The following is a 22199-nucleotide window of genomic DNA, read 5'->3' on the forward strand; positions in this document are numbered from 1 at the left end:
CTAGATTATGTCATTCGGACCATGCATGTGATATGATATCTCAGTGCACCTGGTGCCCCATCACGATAGCTGCATCATACCGGAGTAGCACGTGTTCGGTATAGAATAAGTGTGGAACTCACTAGTAACAGCTGTAAAAATGATGCAAATTATTTTTCAGAGCTCATTCTTTAAAACATGGAACAAAAGTAGCTTACAGGCAGGTTTAATGCTCATGATATTTTTAAAAAAATCATTACAAATAGATTTAAAAGACAAATGCCATGCAGTTCTGAAGGGAGATAAGTGACTGCACAATTCATATATGAAAATGTCAAGACTGGGAATGAGTAGATTTACTGTTCAAACAAAATTTTTATTCATACACTGCACCTGCTTGACTAAGAATATTGCAAACCAACAGTAAAGGTCTGGAAATTCATATTTTTCTATACATCATAACGTACTATCTGTAATCAGTTAGGAAGCATTAGGAAAATTCCCTCAATATCAAAGCTGACTGCAACAAATGAGAAAGCAAAATGGGGAACAGATATCCATAGGGAGCATCAAGACCTACGGAAATAAAATCTGAACCACAATGCCGGAAAGATAATCTTCTGTTACTTAAATCACATTTCTTTCACCAGTCAGAGGAGGTGATAACCAGGTCTGTAATTGTGACTGGAGACACAAAGACTAGACCACTGCAGAGAGCAGCAGCTGCCTATGGCTTTGTGATCAGCCGATAAGCTAGGAAAACCACTAAGACAGATTTATTTGCCTGCTGGAACTATCCCTATTTTGTCTTCTTGATAAAAAAAAAGGTCAAATGTATATCTGGCAGGGTATATCTGAAGCCGAGAAAAGAGCCCCTGTTCCAGCAGGATGTTATTTTTTCTGGTGACAGCTGTGCAACACATACAGAAGAGACAGAACCACAATCAAAAAGTAATCTGAAAACGATTAGGTCTGAATTAATTAATGTCATATCAGCTGCCTGTACTGTACACTATATACAGATGATAACTGGCAAAGGCTACAATCCAGCATCAGATTTCACAGTAACATGCTCTCACTGCACGTGGTTGGCATACTTCAGCAGGATTGTTGCTCACGCCTGCATCATTTCTGACCTTTCTATTTACTTTGGTTCAATCTGAACAACTATCTTGTCCGGAATCCAGCTGTCATTGTTCAAAACCTGATAAAGGCGTAGCCTGTTTGCCAAGAAATACTCTGCGTGTAAATGGATTTATATAAACTGGGGTTTGACACAACGACTTTGCAAATGTCAAACCGCCAACCCATTCATTAATTTCTTGAGTCATACGAAAATAGCGGAAAACACTCAGCAAAACCATACATTTTGCACAGAAAGTGATGAGACTCTTTAAAACATGCTGCAATCGCAGACTGAAAACGGTCAGTGAGCTGAGTGTATTTAATGTACTAGGCATTAAAGATGGATAACTGGGAGACACATTAGGCTTGGATCAGGATTTTGCGTGCAAACTGTAATAGGACTTTTTTTAAAATTCAGAAACAACTCTGCAGTTAATCCAATTGCAGGTGCAGTAAGGAGAGTTGGAATCTTAAATCATACACTACACCAGTCAGTAGCTGCTGCACATTTCAGATATGCATTATCGTAACGCATTGAATTCAGTACTTAGGACCCATCACACAGCCCAGCTGATACATGCCAAGATTAGAGAGGAGAGCAAGTACTCTGCAGTGTACTTTCCATGTGGGTAGCAAACTATGAATATGCACCACACATGGATGGGGAGGTAATGAACGCAGAAGATCAGTTTAGCCCAATTTAGATTTAACAACAGAATGAAAAAAACTTTTATTTATATAGTGTTGTCATGACTTCAGGTCAGTCCCAAACCCCTTTACAGCCGATAAAGTACTTTAGAAGCGTATCATGGTTGCATTGGCAATTTGTGCACAGCAAGGCCCCACAATCAGCCATGAAATAAATTACCAGATCGTCTGTTTTTCTGTGTCGTTTAAGGAATAAATAATGGCCAAGTTACCAAGAGAACTCACTGGCACTTCTTCCAATAGTGCCATGGGATCTTTTATATCCACCCAAGATGGTTCGTCTCATCTGAAAGACGGCACTTCCGATGCAGCAGTACTCCCACAGTACTGCAACCACAGCTTGTATTTATATTGTGTCTTTAATGTTGTAAAACATCTCAAGGGGCTTCACAGGGAAGTTACCATACCTAGGCAGCTAAAGGCATGGCCACCACTGGCAGAGTAATTGAAATTGAGGAGGCTTAAGAGGCCAGATTGAAGGAGCACATATATCTCGAAGGGCTGTAGAGCTGGTGGACATTACAGATATTGGCGGGGGGTGGGGGCGGTGGTGTTGGAGTGAGGCCATGAAGGAATTTGAAAACAATGATAGGACTTTTAAAATTTTAAAACTGCACTGGAGCGGCAGCCTGCATTATGTCCCTGGGGCTCTAGAGTGGAACTTGAACCCATGAGCTTCAGAGGTGAAAGTGCTACCAACTGACCCTTGCTGACACTGAGTTTATATGGACAGGGCGACACACTGACAGGTAGATAGATAGATGGACAAATACATAGGTAGATCCTGAGTACCATTAACCATGTATCATGTGTACATTAATGACCTGATGGATGTCATCAGAAGTCATGCTCTGTTTGAGACTGATCCAATACTGGATGAGCAGAAACGTCCTCCAATTAAATATTGGAAAGACTGAAGCCACTGTTTTCGGTCCCTACTACAAACTTTATTCCCGAGCTACTGACTCCATCCCTCTTCCTGACAACAGTTTGAGACTAAACCAGTCTCTTCGCAAACTTGTTGTCATATTTGACACCGAGATGAGCTTCTGACCTCATATTTGTACCATCACCAAGACCGCCTATTTCCACCTCTGTAACATCATCCAACATCACTCCTGTCTCAGATCATCTGCTGCTGAAATCCTCATTTATGTCTTTGTTGTGTCTAGACTTGACTATTCCCACAGATTCCTGGCTGGTCTTCGACATTCTACCCTCTGTAAACTTGAGGTCATCCAAAACTCTGCTGCCCATGTCTTAACTCACACCAAGTCCTGTTCACCCATCACCCATGTGTTTGCTAATCTACATTAGCTCCCGGTCAAACAAAGTCTTAATTTTAAAATTCTCATCCTTGTTTTCAAATCCCTCCATGGCCTCAACCCTCCCTATCTCTGTAATCTCCTCCAGCCGCACAATCCTCCAAGATATCTGCACTCCTCTAATTCTGGCCTCTTGTGCATCCCTGATTTTAATTGCTCCATCACTGGTGGCAATGCCTTCAGTTGCCTAGGCTCCAAGCTCTGGAATACCCTCCCTACACCTGTGGGGCGGCACAGTGACGCAAAAGTTAGCACAGCAGCCTCACAGCTCCAGTGACCCGGGTTCAATTCTGGGTACTGCCTGTGTGGAGTTTGCAAGTTCTCCCTGTGTCTGCGTGGGTTTCCTCTGGGTGCTCTGGTTTCCTCCCACATGCCAAAAGACTTGCAGGTTGATAGGTTAATTGGCCATTATAAATTGCCCCTAGTATAAGTAAGTGGTAGGGAAATATAGGGACAGGTGGGGATGTGGTAGGAATATGGAATTAGTGTAGGATTAATATAAATGGGTGATTGATGGTCAGCACAGACTCGGTGGGCCGAAGGGCCTGTTTCAGTGCTATATCTCTAAAAAAAAATACACCCCTCTATCTCAATTTCCTCCTTTAAGGTCACTCCTTAGAACCTACCTCTTTGACCAAGCTTTTGGTCATCTGACCTAGTATCTCCTTATATGGCTCGGTGTCATAGTTAGCTTTGTAATGCGCCTGTGAAGCACCTTGGGCTGTTTTTATTATGTTAAAGGCACTATATAAATACAAGTTGTTGTTGATACCACACATTTACAGCTACAATCTAACCACAGCAACCAGGTACAGGGAGAACTGGACATGGTCTTTTTTTCAGTATCAATAGATTATGTCAACAACCCGATCAAGAAAGGTGGATTTTGGTGGTTACACATCCACCTCTGCTCTGTAAAGGTTCCAATTTTCTTCACTCACGCATTCAGCTGCATAGCTTATTTAAGCACATTTGAGCTAAACTGGGGCTATATTAGTGATGTCAAATCAAAGCAGAAGCTATAAGGACAAAATAAGGACAAAAAACTTGATCAAGGAAGTTTCAATGATGGTCTTAAAGGAGGAGAGGTTGAGAGGCAGGGTGCTTTGAGAGGCAATTCCAGAGCATGGGCCTCGGCAGGGTCTCCAGTGTTGGGGTGAGCAGAGGGGGATGCATTAGATGCCAGAGTCAGAACAGAGAGTTCTGGACAGGGGAGGAAGTAATAGAACTGGGGAAGCCTACAGTGATCAGGAACAACTTAAACAGAAGTAAAATAAATTTATATATTTGCATTTATATTAAGTACACATGGTAAAATTTTGTATATTTTAATTGATCATTATTATTAATTATTATCCACTGCAATGTAATCATTGCAATATGTGTTCTGAAGTAGTCCACCACTGCTTTTCCTAAAAATAGTTCCTTACATTTAGTGTCTGTTTTCCTGTATTACAACAGTGACTGCACTTTAAAAAGCACTGAATTGGTTATAAAGCACTTCGGAACATCCTCGAGTTGTGAAAAGGTCCCTACATAAATGCAAGTTCTTTTTCTTAAAAATCTTCTATGGGATTATTTTATCTTTGTTAATCTGCACTGTACCAAAGGTCAGTATTTAAATATGGAAGTTGACACGGGAAGTTCCCGAATAGCTCAGTGGACAAGTACATTGCTTGGTGTGATGTTGAGCCATGCAGACTAACATTCTGATGAAAGGTCGCTGATCTGAAACATTAACTTTGCTTCTCTCTCCATGGATGCTGCCAGACCTGCTGAGCAATTTCCAGCACTTTTTGTTTTTATTTCAGATTTCCAGCAGCTGCAGTATTTTGCTTTTATATTAGACTAGGAGGTTCCCAGGTTCCATTCTCCAGTCTATGCTGATTTTACCCAGGAATGATGGTTAGGGCATGATTAGTCAGACGTAGGAAGTGGAAAATTCAAATGGGGTTCCTACTCCTGACTGCTCAGTATCCAGTAACCCCTTCAGAACGTATACATGTAAACTCATTGGAGGACAGGAACAGGCTTGGCTGTGGTGCCCACCATGAACGAAAGGCCTGACAGCATTCACTGTCCAGAATTATAATTGAAGAAAGCCTAATTTGGTGAGGTGATTAGGGTAGTTCAAATTAATTGCCTCAGTCCCAGGTTACTTGAGTAAAGTAACAAAGGGCAGCCCAGGTTACTATGTGAAATGAGTGAGGTGCCTTGCGTGAGGTAATAGAGAGCTGTCACTGGCTGTGAAACAGTGCATGAGCACATTCAGGAGAGGGGAGAAATCTGGAAGCAGAATCAGTTTTAAAACCTTAAAAACTCAAGTCTGCAAGCAGGTACCATCAGATTTAGTTATTATCGACTAATTATTTCTCACTGGAAAACAAAACAAAAACAAAGTAGTGGGGTGTGTTGTACCTTGGTCAAGGGTTGATTGCACTGCTGAAGAATCTCTTACAGTTCAGACATTTATAGCTGCTCCTGTTACACAGTGGACAATCATCCAAGTTATAATGCATTTAGAAAGTGTGTATTACCCTGGACGAATTAATTTACCTCCAGGGTCCATACAGCCACCTATCGACATTTTTAACCAGCTTTTCAAAATACCAAGGGACTCAACAGTGGAAATTGAAATACATATGGAAACAGGTAAAGCTGCCAAAATCCTATAATCTGTTGAACATGTCTCAGCCTATCTTGTGCGCTCTAGTTTGTCAATTCTGGATTTCAGTTGATTTTACAAAAGCCCTTTTCATACTGCTCTGAAAGTCAGAAACAGGTCAAGTTAATTCTAATAAATCAAAAGAACAGCCCCCATCCCCACTGCCCAACAAGGTAACAATTTGTATTTTCTATGTGCCATCATTTTAGAAAATACCAGCTGTTCAATGTTGAGAAATACATACAAAACTCAGTGAGTAGAGTAAAGAGCTGCTCAGGCTAATCATTAAACCTTTTTACTAAAGTTAACACCATTTACGGAAATTTGTGCAAGATCTTTCAGAGTAAGCATATTGCAAATTTTTCCTTGTTTGATATTTTCCTTTTCTCTTCTAAAGTCACTGGGATAGATTTCGACTTTGCGTGATTGTGTAAAATGGGCAGCCGCAAATTGGCAGCCCATTTCACACGTCTCCCCATTTTTAATTTCAATTGAAGGCTGATTTTGTCCTCATCCGACATTCACACAAAAATATTTGTCAGAGTCACAAGATAACAATCAGCAGTACGAACTCTAATTGAATTTACCCTTCCCTATATCAGGAATGCAGAAATCAATTGCAGCATTCCAATCACTGCCCCAGCTGAAATCCAGTAACCAAGCATGGAGGCACTGAAGGAGGATCTTTGAAGAAAGATAGTTGTAATCTCCCAAAATGGTGGTGTTATTATGTGCAGCCCTGTATCATTGCATTTAAAACTCTAATTATAAATAGAACCACAAAACAAAACAACACTACCATGTAGCTCACTTCAGCTGATGTAAAGTGCACAGCTATCATAAATACTTGTTTGTTTTCCTCACCATACTGGAAGCAATCAAGATAGATGATTAAAAACGTTTAAAGAAAAGTATTCGAAAACGTTTTTTTTTTAAAAAAGCAATGCAAGTTGATCAGGGAAATAAATCTTCAATGAGCCATTTCATATTAACTTTCCTTAAAGCAAAAAAACAGCAAGCAGAAAAATAAACATTCTTAGAAGCCTAAGCAAACTGTAGTTTCAGGGCACAACTGCTTTTTGGCTGATTATCTGAGTAAGGGATGGAGATGTCAACCCAGAAGGCCAAAGGCTATTAGATGTGTCAGATTGAAGTAACAATCAAATAACACACAGAATTTGACAGTGATGAAATTAGTTGTATGTGATCGCCAATCACAGTGTAGCTTCTGCAAATCATCTATTCTGAAGAAAGAAATGCTGCTGGTTACTGGCAACTGCTATGTTCTTATTGTTGACTAGTCTAATTTTTGTTTCATTTATTCATTCATATGACGTGGGCGTCACTGGCAAGGCCAACATTTATCGTCCATCCCTATATGTCCTTGAGATGGTGTTTGTGAGCTGTGTTCTTGAACTGCTGCTGTCTGTGTGGTGTAGATACTCCCATTGTGCTGTCAGGGAGGGCGTTCCAGGATTTTGACCCAGCGACAATGAATGAGCAGCGATATATTTCCAAGTCATCATGTGTAACTTGCAGGTGGTGGTGTTCCCATGCATCTACTGTCTTTGCTCTTCTAGGCAGTAGAGCTCGTGGGTTTGAAAGGTGCTGCCAAAGAAGCCTTGGCAACTTTCTGCAACACAATCTTGTCGATGGTACATACTGCTGCCACATTCCGCTGATGGTGGAGGGAGTGAATATTGGTGCGCAACCTCCAGCAGCAGGTTTAATTTCCTCTGGGTGCAACTTTTATTGCCCCAATTAGCCCATGTCGATAGATTCCAGCATTTTGAGAGTTGTGAATCAGTTTAAATAAACAGGTTAAAGCTGCACAGACAGAAATTTCTCCAGTATATATCAACCAGTTCACTGTATATAGCATACAGAGGAAATTAAACTCATAGGTCCTAGAGTATGCTAAAGAACACAAATTTATCCATCAAATAATGCAGGCAAAGAACAGAGAAATTAATGAATGCAAGGATTTGTTTGAAACATACAGAGATATTAAGTTGCCCATGGAGATCACAGCTGGTGGTATGAGGTGTTATATTGTTCCAGGCATGTGAATGAGCCCTACTCAATTCACTCTGGTCTAATTTTCTTTATGTGGCAGAGAATAATTAGAAAATTCCCAAACTAACTTTGAAAAAATGTCTTTATTTAGAATCTTCACCCCTCAAAGAATATTAGGGATGCTTTTTTATCCAAGAATATTCCCTAAAATTGTCATTGTTGCAAAACAGGTGTAAACCAACACATTAAACAGGAGGAGTAGAATATTTTTGATTTTTGATGCTAAGATCCTGCCAAACATCAGTAAAACAAAGCAGTGCAGGTTCATGTAAATCAGACATCAGCAGCAGAAAATGGTATGTTTTTAAACTTGACTCAATTTACCTTTGCCAGTGTATACATTGGTATACAAATATTCAAAGTATACTAGAGTAATTAACAAAGACAAAAAACTATTTTCACCAGTCCCTTGCACCTCTAGTATTTAATAGTATTCACGTGTTTTACTTCATTTCAGTGTCAGTTATCATTACATGACCTTCATCTCACGAAAGTGTCAACCCAGTCTCAGTGGTAGCATTCCCACCTCTGAATCAGATGGTAGGAGTTCAAGCCCTATTCCAGTTATTTGACACTAGGCTGGCACTTCAATGTGGTACTGAAGGAGTAAGGTAGTCAGAGATGCTATCTTTCAGATGAGATGCTAAACTGGAGTTCTATCTGCTCTCTCAAGAGGGTGTAAAACATTAAATGGTAGAATTCAGAGAGCAGAGGAGTTATCACGATGACCTGGCCAACTGTCATCTTTCAACCAACAAAAAAACATTGTCTGGCCTTTTTTTATTTGTGGGATGTGGGCATTACTGGCTAGGCCAGCATTTATTGCACATTCTTGAACTGAGTGGCTTGCTAGGCCATTTCAGAGTTCACCACTTTGCTGTGGGTCTGGAGTCACATGTAGGCCAGACCATGTAAGGACGGCAGATTTCCTTCCTTAAAGTACATGAGTAAATCGGATGGGTTTTTACGACAATGGTTTCATGCCCATCATTAGACTAGCTTTTATTTCCAGATTTATTAATTAAATTCAAATTCGACCTTCTGCCATGGTGAGATTCAGACCCATGTCCCCAGAACAATACCCTGGCTTTCATGGTTACTAGCCCAGTGACAACCACTCCACCCCTCCTTTCCTAGTTAACTGGATGGCCGCCCACCTACGATGCAGAACATGAGCATAAGAAATAAATTGTACTCTTTAATATCCCACCCAATCCAATCCTGCTCACTCCCCATACCCGCTACCTTTTTTTTAATTCTTTCATGGGATGCAGGTGTCACTGGCAAAGCCAGCATTTGTTGTCCATCCCTAATTGCTCTTGACAACTGAGTGGCTTGCTAGGCCATTTCAGAGGGCAGTTGAGAGTCAACCACATTGCTGTGGGTCTGGATTCTCATGTAGGCCAGACCAGGTAAGGACAGCAGATTTCCTTCCCTAAAGTACATTAGTGAAGTAGATGGGTTTTTATAACAAATGACAATGGTTTCATGGCCACTATTAGCCTCGCTTTTAATTCCAGATTTATTAATTGAATTCAAATTTCACCATCTGCCATGGTGGGATTCAAATCCTTGTCCACAGAGCATTATCCTGGGTCTCTGGATTACTAGTCTACCACTCATCCTACTTGTGTAGTAGGATCTTCAGGCACATAAATTGAGTGTTCCATCTTTCTACATTACAACATTGACTACATTTCAAAAGTGATTAATTGGTTATGAATCACTTTGATATATATTGAGATCATGAAAGATGCAATATAAATGCAAATCCTTTTCTTATAGTATTGGTTCCAAACATGCACAATGATGCTGTGCTGGGCCAATCATGAAACCGGCAGCGCAAGCGAAGCTTAACAATCAGCTGCAATGGCTCTCATTGTACATAATCTGCACAGTACCACATTATGTAATGCATTACAACCCCACCAGCCCTTTACAATCAGTGGAAAATCCACCATCAATATTCCAACCTTTCCCAAAGGTAGTGACTCCTATCTCTGGTTACTGTTCCACAGTCACCCTCATTACACCTTACTTAAATGGCCATTTTTCATATGTTGACATCCTTCCATCTGCGAAAGATGATGGACACACAGCAAGCAATCCGTTTACATGGGGGGTTCTTCTCTTGGTGCACCTTTGTTGATGGCTGTGAAGGCCAATCCTTCACAGGCAGTTACTGCCACAAGTGCTGCAAGTGAAGCTGCCAGGTGACACTGTGAGTTGTTGTTTATGACGTTGGCGTCTGTTGCCAAGCTGCTGTAGCAACTGGTCATCATGGTAGTGCACACCAGCCCACAGGATTTGTCGCCATTTCCCTCTTTCGCCAGCTAGTGACTCACAGGTGCGACAGTCAACATTTAGGGCCTTCATGTCACGCATGCAAGCATCCTTGAAGTGGAGCTTTGGACGCCCCACTGGTCATATGGCCCCAGCCACCTCACCATACAGAAGGTCCTTGGGTCTGTGACCATCTTCCATCCTGTGGATGTGTCCGATCCACCAAAGCCGCCTCTGTTTGATTAGTGCTGACACACTTGGGAGCTCTGTCTTTGAGAGGACTGCCGCATCTGTAATTTTGTCCTGCCAGGATATACCCATAATGCGCCGCAGACAGCATAGATGGAAATTATTGAGCATCTTTTCTTGAGACTGGCTGTTCTGCAGAGAGTGACTCACCTCTTGACTCCCCAAAGCCTTTTCAACCAGACACAAGTCACTGTGGTAGAATACTTTCCACTTGCCTGGATGTTTGCAGTTCCAGCAACACTTCAGAAGCTTGACACCATCCAAGACAAAGCAATCCACTTGATTGATACCCCATCCACTACCTCAAACATCCACTCCCTCCAACCTGCGGTGCAATGCAGCTGCAGTGTGTACCACCTACAAGATGCAGTGCAGCAACTCACCAATGCTTCTTCAACAGCACCTTCCAAACCTGCAATCTAAGGACAAGGGAAGCAGACACATGGGAACACCACCACCTGCAAGTTCCCCTCTAAGTCACAATCACTGTCTTTAGGTCAAAAGTCTGGAATTCCCTCCCTAACAGCAGCTCACCACCACCTTCTCAAGAGCAATAAGGGATGAGCAATAAATTCTGGCCTTACCAGTGATGGCCACATCCCATTAACGAACAAAAAAAACAAAGGTGCATTTTAAGCATGAGTCATTGCATAGCAATCATGAGTGGCAGGCAAAGACAAGGGGGTAATTTCTGCCCCTTCCCACCTTGAGGATGTTAAGGCCAACTCTAAGGCCTGTTGATCTGTCCCAACTGAGATCAACTCCCTTAAGAAAGAACAGTGATAAAACCTTAAGACTTCCTGGTTTGTAATGCTCAGTGCCAGACCACATAGTGCATTTTTAACTACTGAACCATCAAGGGAATTGTGTGTGCAAACAGGACCACAGAGACCATTTCAGCCAAACATTTCACTTATTTTGCCACTTCATGTACATAGTACACTTCATGTACTACTTTTGAGAAAACTACTGCAAAAAAGCCAAATCAACATACTATTCTTCAGGATCTTTCTTCCATTTATTCTTTAATGAAATTAGTTTTATTACTTTGATAATCTATTTCCCTTAGTTTACAAGTGTAAAACTTCCAAGTCCCAATTTAATTGATAGGTGCTTAGTAAATAACAAATGAAGCACTGGCAAGGAGCCACAAACTATTGCAATTTACTATCCACTGGCAAGATTCCACTGCAGCCATCCCTCTCCAGTAAAATAACTGAAAGTAAATGGCAACATTTGTGCCATATAAAATTTTGCTAACAGAGAAAAGTGTTGCAGGGTTCCCTGATGGCTCATTGAGGCCATGCACCAAATAACTGAATCATTCAGACCAGGACGGTCTCCAGTTCAATCCCAGGACTGCACAGAGTTTGCTGATCTTAATTGATCTTCCATCTCTCTGGGCTATGAAAGACAAGTCATTCAGGGTTATTGCCCCCGCTACCTATCCACTGAGCCTAATAGAAGTGGACATTTGTAGATGTCATAAGGGGAAGGGCTCATCTCTGAAGTCCCTCAGAATGAAATAGCTGGCAAATCCTCACAGCCAGGACTCAGCCATGAATAATGACCATTTGGGTGAGGTACTGATGTATGCGTGTGGTCCCCAACAAGCAGCTAATATGTAAAGGAGGGGAAGGAATGGAAGAGAATGAGAATGAATAAAATGAATTCCAGTACAAATAATTTCTTATGTTAATATTTATCCAGCACAATCCAGTGTTTTTTGTGCTAATTTAAAAGATACAATGGGTGGAATTTTGTGCTGGCGGCAGGGGTCTCCACTTCAGGGGAAATCCCCAGTCAGCATCAAGGACAGGGGGGTGGCCCTCAGTGGGCCCACCCTTCCTGATGTCGGGACCCTCATTCAGGCACTAAGTGCCTTCGAATGAGGGAATCCCCCCCAACCCCCACAGCCGGGAAGCAGCCAGCATGGTTTTTCGTGCGGTGCTTCCCGTGAGGTGACAGGGCTGCCTGTCGCACAGATAGCTGCAGCTGCGGCAGGAAGAGGCCCTTAAGTAGGGGCTAATTACCCAGTTTAGGGCCTCAATTGGCAGCAAGGGAGGGAAGGCCGTTCACAGGCCTTCCCACCTGGACTAAATTTCGGCGGAGGCAGGATGGGGGCAGGGTCCCCCCACCCCCACCCTCACCCCATCCAATTTTATGCTCTCCCACCTTCAAACCCGTCACAGGGAAGAGCATAAAATTTCATCCAATGATAAACATGATAAGGGGAACTGATAGTTTCTCCCAATCTACCCTATTTCCACTTGTTGGGCAGTCTAGGAATATGGGGCAAAGTCCAAAAATTAGAGCCTGACCTTTCAGAAGTGAAATTATGAAATACTTCTTTACACAAAGGATGGTGAAAGCTTGGAATTCTCCTCCACAAACGACAATTGATACCAGATCAAGTGTGAATTTTAGAACTGAGATTGATAATCTCTTTGGCTACCAAAAGTGATATAAGCAAAGGTGCGTATATGGAGTTCGGTTACAGATCAACTGTAACCTCATTGAATGGCGGAAGAGGCTTGATGGGTTAAATGCCTGTTCCTGTATTCATAAACCCATTAACCTCTTGTAAAGCAATGGAATAACTCCATAAACTGCATTACCACCCATAAGTCTCATTTTCTTATTTCAGATCTATTACATTTTGCCACCAGCAAATCATAAGCAGCTTCCTTATGAATTGACTTCACCATTATTTCCATTGAGGAATGAAAACCATTTAACTTGGTTGTCATTTTTAAAATAAAACATATTAGAACTGCGATTTGATGTGCTTCAGTAAAAGAGAATGTATTCTGGAGGATGTTCAAAGGAATGTTTGGACACAGGTTAACAGTTAAAAGAAAAAAAAAGTATGATCTTCTATTTAGCCCTGAGACTTCTGGCTGTGCCAACAATTTGCAAGCTCCCTGGGCCAGCCGTTTTTGTAAAAGCTTTCAGCTTTCACACCTCGAAGCTGAAAAACTGAACATTATTGTCATAAAGCTTTTCAAGCATAAAGAAAAGCTTTATTAAACTTAAAAAGTTTAAGCTATAAAAATCATTAGGCACTGCATCTGCTTTCTGTTTACCCTTTTCTTTCCTATTTTTTAAAAATAAAGAGCATCACCATTTCTTCATTTTTAACTAATACACTCAATTTCAGATTTTAATTCTTGCCAGATTAATAGCTTTCCTTCCTGAACCGTGTTGGAACATAGTTCCACAAGCGCTGGCTAAACAACGAAGTATCCTTATTTCTTTTATGATGAATGTCGGCAGACTATTCAATTGTGAGTGACTATCAGAGCCAAGACTCATCCTGTTCTCACCCGATATCTGCACGCACACTTTCCAACAGGATTACTGGGCTGTGTTCAGGAGCAAAATCAATGAATAATTTTTCCACCTTCCAACCTGCGGGCAGAGACCAGCTGGAGTGCTTTCACAGCTGCTCTGTCTGCAATCAAGTTTCCCAGCAAAGAACCAGTGTCAAACCTGGAACCCTCCTGGGCTCCATGGCCTTTTAAAGTGGAGCTGAGTATTTTCAGTAAACTGAATTTTTTCTAAGGAAATTAAAACGCCAGTGGCAGTGACCCATTGGGAACCTGATTTATTTTCCATGTGTTTTCAACCTATTCAAAAGTTTAGCAACATTACTTAATTGGTGCACAGGGTCTCCAGGGTCTGGTCAGCCACCATAGCTCAAAACTTGATTTCCAAAAGCCAATTGAGGGTCAAGGCTAACAAGATCACAAGACGCACTTTGGATACACTGTTAAAATGTTAAACTGCAATTTCTACCATTCCAAGGGTTACCTCATCCACAGCCCTGACAGCACAACCACTCTTCCACGGATACCTTGCCACCAGCATTTCAAGAATTACAGCAGGAATACCATCCCTTGTTTGAATATGGAATTTCATTTCCGAGTTTGAGGGTGGGGGGGCTTTCCTCTCTTCCATCCTGCTGGAGTGGATTTCTATCATTGAGGGAGTTCACCATGCTTGATCAGACCTAGCATTTCCTTACAATGGAAAGGAGGATGCTGTGAGCAGCTGGCCAATTGTTCTGTTATGTTGGGAAGGTGAGCAGTGTAAGCCTATTTATATGCTGGGGAGAAAGTCCATTTTTCCATCTCAATTGGAGAACATTATTTCTCCGCTCTGAGTTTTCAATGTTTGCTGCTTCTCCAGTGATTGGGGGAGGGGAGGAGAAGGGGTAAGTTTCCCAGTTGGTTGGTTGGGGGTAGCGGGTGGGGAGTAGGAAGGATTCAGTCTTTGAGTCAACTTTCACAAAAGGCTGGAGAAGAAAGCTTCAGCTTTACAAACTGTCAAAAAAACAGGCCTTGGTCATTGTCATTGGCAACATTAGTTTCATCGCTGTCAGCTCTATAGGATACTGTGGTGCTCTTTATGAGATATGAGAGGGAGGGTTCAACAATTTCTGTTCGTTGATCTGAGAGCAGAATATAAAGCTCTTATATACCATTTCACTATCTTGGAGAACGATCACTTCAACAGCTGGTCTCACTGAGGGCATTTAAACATGCCTTTGTTTGTGAAGGGAATTTACGCTTCCAATTTGCATTTCAAAGATTTGGCGAGGGAACACTGTGGAGCTATTTTCAGAATTTGCGTTACAATTTAAGTGAGGGATTGAAGGCACATCAGAAGGAGTGATTGATTTCAAGATACTTCAAACTGGCTAGAGGAGAAGAAGTGTAAAGTGAGGCTGTCACAAAATGTTTGTGCAACTTTACTGGACTTAATGAGCCACCTAACAGGCCCCTAAAAGTGCCACCTACAGGTGCAATACATTCAGCATGTTCTAACCACTCATTCACTCACTATTTTTAACATATTATAGATTACTCGATCTCTTCATTTCATTCCTTGTTACAGTCCTCCATAGTTTGACACTTCCTGCTGAGAACTGGTAGAAAAACAACACTCATTGTTTCTTTGTGGCACCCACCCTCCAGACCAGTTTCACAGTTAAAAGAGAAAGATGTAATGGGGACAGGAATTATACAGAAACTGCAAGCCCATCATTTATCCAAACGTATAGCAAGAACGGAACACAAAAGTCCGAGTGTATCAGGCCTGTGTCCTCAGTACCTTGCTCTACGGCAGCGAGGCCTGGACAACGTATGCCAGCCAAGAGCGTCGTCTCAATTCATTCCATCTTCGCTGCCTTCGGAGAATACTTGGCATCAGGTGGCAGGACTATATCTCCAACACAGAAGTCCTTGAAGCGGCCAACACCCTCAGCTTATACACACTACTGAGTCAGCGGCGCTTGAGATGGCTTGGCCATGTGAGCCGCATGGAAGATGGCAGGATCCCCAAAGACACATTGTACAGCGAGCTCGCCACTGGTATCAGACCCACCGGCCGTCCATGTCTCCGTTATAAAGACGTCTGCAAACGTGACATGAAATCGTGTGACATTGATCACAAGTCGTGGGAGTCAGTTGCCAGCATTCGCCAGAGCTGGCGGGCAGCCATAAAGACAGGGCTAAATTGTGGCGAGTCGAAGAGACTTAGTAGTTGGCAGGAAAAAAGACAGAGGCGCAAGGGGAGAGCCAACTGTGCAACAGCCCCGACAAACAAATTTCTCTGCAGCACCTGTGGAAGAGCCTGTCACTCCAGAATTGGCCTTTATAGCCACTCCAGGCGCTGCTTCGCAAACCACTGACCACCTCCAGGCGCGTATCCATTGTCTCTCGAGATAAGGAGGCCCAAAGAAGAAGAAGAAGAAGATAGCAAGAAAAATATGTCACCAGATCCCGGGTGACCGAAGCAACCACAGAACGCAACAGCCAGAGGAGAAGGAAAAATCCAAGAAACCTTTGTGGTAATTAAACAGATCGAAGAGCATCTAACCCAATAAAAAGAATGACTTCCCCACTGGGGTTTAATTTCCCTTAAAAACACAATTTACTTGATAGGCTGAGCTCCACTTTAAATTGTTCATTAAAAACTCTTTCTTAGGCCTGACCAAAAATCCAAGAATCCAAGTGAAAAATAATTATTAACCCTATTAGTGTCAAGTCACCTGACACTCGCATAAATGAAAGAAAACAGAACATGATAATTAATGAAACTTTTAAAAATACTGTGCCCACAGGGTAAAAGCAACAACAAAAAGCCATTCTGTTTCCTGCTGCTCTTTTAACCAAATGTTGAAATCAAGCCTAAATGTGGTTATACTTTGAACCTTGTACATAGTCTTTCAAATATAGGTCTTGTATAAATAAGCAGTTAGAAATGGTTGAACAAGTTAACACGTCCAGCATGCCCTTCAGTACAGCTTTGAAACTATTTAACTCTGCTGCCATATCTTCAAAAATTATTTTCTGTACGTCTCGAACACTGATTGCTTTAGCAGGCAGAATTACAGGCATATGCATATTAGTAATTGCACAATGTAATTTCTTATTAATAGACATCCATCCATAATTTAGTCCAGCCACTATACAGGAAATAACTAAGCGCATCCAGATAACGATATGACAGTGCTGAACCATAAGGAGAAAAAAACCTATTTCAGACCAGTATTTAAATTACCTGAAAGATATTAGAGAACAGCAATCAGTGTACGGTCTCAGAAAAAGGTGCTGGGGGGGAGGAGAAACAAAAGCTCTCTGCAAAGTGATTTTCCTAGCAATGGTGTCTTCCCACTGTCATTGCTTGTACCTACAGAAACCTCTCGTTAGCGGGGAGGACTCCTTTTTGTCCTTTACAGAAAGCGATGCTTGGTTTTATAGAATAATAGAATAGGTGCACTCTTTTCAGTGAACAGAGCATTAAGATCATCCAGGGGCTGCAATATTCGGCACTTCCACATCCAAACCAGCTGATTTAGTGTTGTACAGGCTCCTCCAACTGTGAAGGATAATTAGCAGCTAGCTCTTATGAGCTGGATCAAACACTGACTCAGGTCACCAAACACACATACGAAAAAGTTCTAACATTCACAGTATTCTTTAACCTTTTAAAAAATCTCATCTGTTCACACTTCAGGAATCACTTAAATATAACCCTAATATAAACAAATATTTCTCAATTCCATGTTGCTGCTTTCCTTATTTAGGTGTCTCACGATATACAAGTTTGGTCATGTGCAATGTTCCTGTCAATTCATACCAGCCACACAGAATAGAATCCCACTGTACTAATGCTGAGACACAGAAGTGCTACTGCTGCCTCCTAAAGAAAAATACACAACCTACCTGCTATCTTAAGTTTTCACCAATCACAGAGAAAGTAAAGCCTTTATTGTAGTTTAATTGTCAAGCAAAACTTTTCATCCAACAAAAGCTTTCAGTGCTTGAGAATAAAAACACCCTCCTTCCCTGAAGACCCTGAATCAGTCCATTATTCATAACTTTTGTGATTGATTTCCTGTCCAACTCACTCCGATTTTCACAAGCACCAACAATGCAAGAGGTTTGTGCACATTTTCAAGACACCTCATTCACAACTGCCCCAAAGACCAGCAGTAATCCCTAATCTCTGTCGTTACTACTGACTTCCATGCAAACCTCACAACTGGCTACAGGCATCCAGCATTCATCACCAGTTATGAAATCTAATCTTTCACAGACGGACAGCTGCATTTAGCAATAGCTGAGCAGCTATTTTTTGTAACTGGGTGCTGTTGAACAGCAGGATGTGTCAATTACCAGCAATAACTACCTAATACTTCAACTGTACAATTCAAGATATTATAAAACTGCATAAATGTGCAAGAGTGAATTCTGAGTGGACACATCTATTTTGTATATTTTTCTCAAATCAACCTCCTATAATAACCTTGTTGTAATGTAACATATTCAAAATGAAGTCCCAAAATATTTCTACATATGCAAGCCTTTGTCCTCCAAAAAAAAATCTGAACATAAACTGGCTATTACAACTTGCCAAAGTATTGGAATGCATCACTGCGATGGTAAATATAAAGCTGAGCTGAGGTGTTTCTACCATTCACTGAATACAAACAATCAACATTATTCAAAGAACTTTGGACTAACAGACTGATGGATGATTTAAAGCTAAATTCAGAATTACTGAATGGGAAAACTGGTTAGCAGTAGTAATTTGAGGAATGTGTAGCATTTCCTAACAGTGAGACTAGGTCACATTTGTCACATTCAGTTTTAACAGGCACAAATCTTGAGCTGCAGAGGCATTATTAGCCAACTGTTTCTTCTAGCTTCAAAAGTCAACCATCCTTTTGAGTTTGCAGTTCACAGTTTAAACTGGAAATTAATTGGAAACCTCTTCGCATAGCGAGGCGAGTGCCACAATTAACACTTTTATTGCACAAGATCTCGCTATGTTCAGAACAATGTGCGAATTAAAGAGGTATTCATTTTAGCACGTTACTGACTGACTTATTTCAGCAGGAGACACTTTTCACATTTGTTGCTCTTTTTGATTGCTTGTGACCTCTTTTAAAGCACTATATGAAAGAAAATGGATTTTGCTATTCATCTCCACTTGATTCATTTTCCTAAACCTTATTCAGTTACTACTGAAGTTTTGGATAAAATGTAATTGTTACTAAATTAATTACATTTCAGTATCATTTATCACTTGCTTCCTTTCTCTGTAAGATACATTTGGACCAGGATTTAAAAAATCATAACATTTAGAAAATGAAAGGTTCTTAGAACATTGCACAGAAGCAATTTCCTTCTCAAACACAGAGAAAATGATGTGCTGGAACTAACTTCCATCAGAAAAGCAGCAACAAAAATATTAAGGAAAACTGTGCATGAAGCAAAATGGAAGCAGTGCATAAACACAGTCACAAAGGGAGAAAAATGGAGCAAGGGAGAGCAGAATAGGAATTACTGTGTGCTATTAGTCTTGACTGTATCTGTAAGCTCCACCCACCAAACCATTCATCAATCAAGGGGAAATATAATACTCTGTACCAACAAGGTGTTACAGACACTTCATTCATTGAATACCACTTAGATTCAAAATAGTGTTTGCCTTGATCAAATCAAAAACAGAGCAGACAGGGCACAAATAAAGGGCCTTCTTGCTCTCCATGAAAGGCATTGTTTGAAATTTTGTTTTTGTGGTTCAGCACTGCCTTCTACCAAACCCTTTCTTGGGAATATTAGGCTATACTTTTACAACATTGTTTCTGTCATAGATCTTGGAATGTAACTTCTGGATTCCATGCTGAACCTTTGGTCGGATGGGTGCAAAAGGTAAAGTTCAGCAGCTCCAAAAATTCATCAAATTTCTCAGTTTTACTGTAGATCTGTCACAGAGAAGCTTTCAGTGTAGCCAGTCAGGGGAAATAGTTTTTGCTCTGGATTGTAAAATCATTGATAATTTATAAGTGATTTTTTTTTTAAAAATCATTGGCTTGATTTCAGTCCAATGGTTGTAGTTACCCATTTAGAAAGATATGCAGTTGTTTCACTAACACGCCACTGGCTCAATTCCGAAAGCTACAGCTAACCATCTATAAACAGATTAAACAGTAGGTACCATGAGCAAAAATGTTGAAAAGAATCACACTTAACATTCAGTCCATGTTTAATTTGTATCTTCTCACAGATGAACCAAGCACCTTTTAAAATCATTCTGCATGCTCAGATTAAGCAATTAAGAATAAACATGTATGTTTAATGAATAAAAAAACAATTTTAAGAAAATGAATCAATCGTGTAACAGCACAATTATTCACTTAATCACATTTTCCTGATCACCTGTAATTAAAATCCAAACAGTCACAAAACTACCATCAGTTACCTGCAGTATTTACCGAAAATGCAACCGTGCGTTTACACAATTGGAAATATGGGTCAGAGGATTCAGTAATTTGTTTAACGTTCAGTAAAGCCTTCAATCTTTTATTTCTGTGTATTTTCCACCCCACTCTTCCCAAGACAAACATAAATACAGTGAGCAACGGAAAAGGCAATTTATTTATATAAATGCAAAACTCCTGGAATGAATTTCAAGATGCCAAAATAATCTGTGCCTACGGGACAGCTGTTTCCTTAAATAAACATTTTGTATTCTGTTCAGTAATATTTAACCGACTGAAAATGAATACTTGGAAGCTACTCAAAATTGCAAATATAAATATGCAAATAAAGTATCATGATATATATATATGTGTGTGTGCATATATATGTATGTTATCTAACTTCTGATGTTTAAAATGGCCCCGAGTCATGTTTAGGAAAAGTTAGCAAAGTTAGCGGCTGTTGGAGCTGCGGGAAAGACTGGTGGAGCTAATAATGGGAGTGTTTGCAGTGACTGTCGACAGGCCCCTAGCGGCTCAACAGCCGGCCACAGCGCTTCACTCACTGACAGACAGCGGCTAAAGCGGCCAACTGACCGGGGCAAAGCGCTTCAGTCCCAGAGCTGCACCGTCAAGACAGTTAACACAAGCAAACAGCCCCTTGGGACACGTTTGACCCGCTCCGACACTTGGAGGGGAACCAGCTCGGCGGCGACCGTCCTTCTAGGTGAATACGGGGAGAACTTTAAACATACAGAAAAGGCTGTGTGTGTCCCCTCTCCACTTCAAGGAACGGGAAGCTCCTCGTACATAAAGTGTTAGTTTGTTTCCAGACAGAAAAATGGTTTCACGTCGCATGTAACAATTAATAACCCCCCACTTCTGCCAACAGTCACTTTAAAAGTAGATGCGTGTGGAAACATACTGCACATGTGGTTGTCACAGAAACAAAGAATCCGGACGTGTTAATGCACCTTGACAAATGTGAAATCTGAGTTGAGATCCTCATCAGACTCTCCCCCTTCTCCAAGGAGCCGGCCGCCTCCCCCCACCCCCCTCTCCCTACCTCCCCACTTCCCCCCTACCTCCACACTTCCCCCCTCTCCCTACCTCCCCACTCTCTCTCGCCCCTTCCCTCCCCACCTTCCCCCTCTCCCTACCTCCCCACTTCTCTTTCCCCCACTCTCTCCCCACCCCACCTTCCCTCTCTCCCTACCTCCCCACTTCTCTTTCCCCCACTCTCTCGCCCCTTCCCTCCCCACCCCCTACCTCCCCTCCCCACCTTCCCCCTCTCCCTACCTCCCCTCCCCACCTTCCCCCTCTCCCTACCTCCCCTCCCCACCTTCCCCCTCTCCCTACCTCCCCTCCCCACCTTCCCCCTCTCCCTGCCTCCCCACTTCTCTTTCCCCCACTCTCTCTCTCGCCCCTTCCCTCCCCTCCCTCCCCCCACCCTACCCCACCTTCCCCCTCTCCCTACCCCCTCTCCCTACCTCCCCACTTCTCTTTCCCCCTCCCCCGCCCCTTCCCTCCCCCTCCCCCGCCCCTTCCCTCCCCCTCCCTCTCTCCCCACCCCACCTTCCCTCCCTCCCCACCTTCCCTCTCTCCCTCCCTCCCCACCTTCCCTCTCTCCCTCCCTCCCCACTTTCCCTCTCTCCCTCCCTCCCCACTTTCCCTCTCTCCCTCCCCACTTTCCCTCTCTCCCTCCCTCCCCACTTTCCCTCTCTCCCTCCCTCCCCACTTTCCCTCTCTCCCTCCCTCCCCACTTTCCCTCTCTCCCTCCCTCCCCACTTTCCCTCTCTCCCTCCCTCCCCACTTTCCCTCTCTCCCTCCCTCCCCACTTCTCTTTTCACCCACTCTCTCCCTCCATCTCCCTCTCTACCCTTCCCTCCCCCTCCCTCCCCACTTATCTTTTCCCCCACTCTCTCTCGCCCCTTCCCTCCCCATCCCTCCCTTCCCTCACTCTCTCTCCCCCATCTTTCACTCCGTCTCTCCGGCCCCATCCACCCACCCAGCC

The 22199-nt window shown here is 42.3% G+C and overlaps 1 protein-coding gene across 7 annotated transcripts in view; it reads right to left on the reverse strand.

Moving 5' to 3' along the window:
• LOC137369468 (receptor-type tyrosine-protein phosphatase delta) overlaps positions 1 to 22199 on the reverse strand; it is a 618622-nt gene that overhangs the window by 595229 nt on the left and 1194 nt on the right. Inside the window, exon 2 of one of the 7 annotated variants that reach the window (XM_068030717.1) lies at positions 19827 to 19897. The exons of the other annotated variants lie outside the window; for them this stretch is intronic. The gene's annotated coding sequence lies outside the window, so the exon portion shown is untranslated. The remainder of the gene's footprint in view (positions 1 to 19826; positions 19898 to 22199) is intronic. 7 annotated transcript variants of the gene reach the window in all.

This window comes from Heterodontus francisci, chromosome 4, assembly GCF_036365525.1.
Source record: "Heterodontus francisci isolate sHetFra1 chromosome 4, sHetFra1.hap1, whole genome shotgun sequence".
Classification (NCBI taxonomy): domain Eukaryota; kingdom Metazoa; phylum Chordata; class Chondrichthyes; order Heterodontiformes; family Heterodontidae; genus Heterodontus; species Heterodontus francisci.